The sequence below is a fragment of the Prosopis cineraria genome, unplaced genomic scaffold (genome assembly GCF_029017545.1).
Source record: "Prosopis cineraria cultivar Desert tree isolate PC_DT_omini unplaced genomic scaffold, ASM2901754v1 PC7, whole genome shotgun sequence".
NCBI lineage: Eukaryota > Viridiplantae > Streptophyta > Magnoliopsida > Fabales > Fabaceae > Prosopis > Prosopis cineraria.
The window spans coordinates 26,698,051-26,701,533 of record NW_026555338.1 but is presented as its reverse complement, the minus strand read 5'-3'; the positions used below and the strand labels follow the sequence as shown (position 1 = coordinate 26,701,533).

Sequence of the window (3,483 nt, the reverse complement as noted above, 5' to 3'; positions counted from 1 at the left end):
CTGGATTGTTTCTTTTCTTTGTGAGATCTTTGTTTTTATTTTGTTTTGATTAAATTGAAAACGATTTTAATTTTTCTGCTGGTTTTTTAATGGTTCATCGATATGCTGGCCTACTCTTGTGCTGGTTCTGTTTTTAGTTTAATGAAATTATTTGTTAGGCCACAAAAATGGAAGAACAAAATTCTGCTTCTACTCCTTCACATGTAGCACACGTCAGTCCTGGTTCCACTCCCACGGGTCCTAATGCTAACCTTACTCCATTCACACCTATGACTATACCCTCTCCCCAAGATGAAAGTGGGACTAATCCTGATTCGATTGCACCTCTTCCAATGCCTTCATCTTCATTACCTCCTCTACCTCCTATTAGTACCACTGCAAAAGCCCCTCAGGAAGCAGAGTGTAAGGGTCAAAAGAGAAAAGAACCTGAAAAGAGGACACCAAAATCATCACAAGTTTGGGAATTTTTTTTTAGATTGCCATTAAAAGAGACAAATGGGGAGTATAGAGCGGCTTGCAAATATTGCCACACCACATATCCTGTGACCCAATTAAGCATGGGACAAATTCCTTGAAAAGGCACATACCTAAATGTCCCAAGAACCCACACAAAGCCACAACAGACAATAAGCAATCAATGCTGAATTATGTGTCACAAGGAGGGGCAAGCATGCAAGGACAAGGAAGAGGCTTGATTCCTCACACATATAATGAGAAGAGATGTCGAAGAGCACTTGCTGAATTTATAATTACAGATGAGCAGCCTTTTAGGATTGTTGAGAAGGAAGGATTTAGAAAATTGATGCATGAATTAGAACCCAGATTTCCAATTCCTACAAGAACAACTGTGACAAGGGATTGTTGGCAGTTATTTCTTGGAGAAATGAAGCTGTTAAAGAAGGCTTTAAAGAAGTGTGCTCATCGTGTTTGTATTACTACCGACTGCTGGACATCCAATCAAAACTTCAACTACATGTGTGTGACTGCACATTTTATTGACCCTGAGTGGAAACTTCATAAGAGAATTCTGAATTTTTGTATGATTGAAAATCACAGAGGTGAAACAATAGGAAAGACAATTGAGAAGTGTTTGTTAGATTGGGAAATTGACAAGGTATTCACAATAACTATGGATAATGCAACAGCTAATGACACAACTTTAGCATACTTAAAGAGGAGGATTAAGGCTTGGAAGGGGTTAGTATGTGATGGCGAGTACTTACAATTGAGGTGCTGTGCTCATGTGTTGAATTTGGTGGTGAATGAAGGCTTGAAGGAGTTAAAGGAGAGCTTTGATTCCATTAGAAATGCTGTAAGGTATGTTCGTTCCTCTCCTTCTAGGTTTCTTAAATTTAAAAGTTGGGCTGATGGAGAGAAATTGGACACTAAAAGCCTTGTATGCTTAGATGTTTCTACACGATGGAATTCTACTTATTTGATGCTTGAATCTGCTTTAAAGTTTGAAAAAGTGTTTGAAAGAATGCATGATGAAGATGATGAATATCGTGCTCACTTTAAAATTAACGAGGAGGATGAGCGTATCTCTAAGCGTGACCCAATCGGCCGTTTATGTAGACGTGAATATCCTAAGGAAAGGGATTGGAGTAGAGCCCGTATCTTCCTCAAGTTTTTGAAGGTTTTTTATGATATCACATTGATGTTTTTCTTCTACATTGAATGTGACATCTAACACATGCTTCCATCAAATTGCACATGTGCAGAATTTGTTGCAAAAAAATATATTGAATGCTGATCCTCTCCTTGGGGACATGAGCCTCAGCATGCAAACAAAATATGAGAAGTATTGGGGTCAAACTGATAATATGAATCCTTTATTGATGGTTGCTGTAATTTTAGACCCTCGATACAAATTGGCTTATGTGAATCATGTTTTTGAGCAGCTTTACATTGATTCAGATGTATGTGCAGCTATGAAAATGAGGGTGAAAGATTGCTTGTATCATTTGTATAATGAGTATTCAGCTGGAGTAAGTTTGGAATCAAGTATCCCCTCTTCATCTACACCATCAGGGGTGATTTCATTAGAGGATGACTCTTTAGATGATGATAATGACCCTGGTGTTCTATGGCTGGAGTCACAAAAGCAGAAGACTTCCAATGATGATCAGACAGAGTTGGACAAATATCTTGCAGCTAATCTTGAGATCGTTTCTGGTTCTGGTACAGTGTTTGATATCTTGTCATGGTGGAAGGCAAATGCATCTACATATAAAATTCTTTCTCTTATGGCCAGAGATGTGTTGGCTATTCCAGTGTCAACGGTCGCATCTGAATCTGCTTTTAGCACCGGAGGGCGAGTAGTTGATCAATATAGGAGTTTACTATCTCCTCGAATGACTGAAGCACTGATTTATGCTCAAAACTGGCTCTTACCTGGAACATCTCTCACTGAACTTGCTAATAAGTTGCGTGAATTTGACAACTTTGAAGAGACAGATCATGTTGTTCAATCTGGTAATATTTTTAATTTAATTTGATTTTTTTTCTGTATTTTTCTGTGCTATGAATATTGATTTTAGCTATTGTACAGTGTTGGACATATTTTTAATTTGATTTCTTTTTCCTTTAGAAGTAACTACTGTCATTGAAGGAGATCACTATGATACTATGACTGTGGATGGTTGAAAGAGGGACAAAGATTGTTGCTTGAATGCTCAATATGGTAGTTTTGTTAAATTAATTTATTTTTTCTATTATAAATTGTCATATAATTTAATTCTTCTTATTGTTTTATTTCAGGTTCTTGATGTGATGGTTCAGTAGTTCAGCTTCAACCTTAGGAGGAATGGCCAAATGGGCATTGGCAACTTAATTTGTCTAGTTTATGTTGGATTTTTTTAGGATTAATTTTATGTTTGAACTTTGAATTATTAGACTATTTGACTTGTGGCTTTTAAAAACTTATTGTGGTGATGGTTGATGGCTTGATAGCTTGATGGTTGATGTTTGTGGAAGATAGATCTATGGCCTTTTAAAAGGCTATTTTTGTTTATGGATGACTGGACCATATTTGAATTATTAGAGAAATCTCTTTGTGTTATGATGAATTTTATCATGTTATGTTTATCTTCTATTTTTGACTTCCTTTATTGTTGTTGGTAGTGGAATATCATTTATATTGTCTAGTATCTACTAAGTGTGTAGTATATTGTTTTAGACTTTTTCATGATGAATTTCTGGGCAAGGCTAGAGACCCTGCCCGATGAGCCCGATCCCTGCCCGACCCTGCCCGCCCGGCCCTTCCAAAGTCGGGCATTTTTCGGGTAGGGTCGGGCTTCGGGCTTGGTTTGCTTGCCCAAAAACATTTAGGGCAGGGCATCAGGTTAAGGGGCTGCCCTACCCGACCCTGCCCATGCACAGCCCTAGGTGTCCTAGTTGCTGGCAGTAGATGGGTTGATTTTTTTTTTTCCATAAAAACATAGAATAAAGGATATTTTAGTAATTGTACGTAAAATTTATCAA

General features: G+C 37.6%; 1 pseudogene; it reads right to left on the bottom strand.

The window, feature by feature from the left end:
- Positions 1-3,184: 3,184 nt before the first annotated feature.
- LOC129316649 (uncharacterized) overlaps positions 3,185-3,483 on the bottom strand; it is a 6,518-nt pseudogene continuing 6,219 nt past the window's right edge.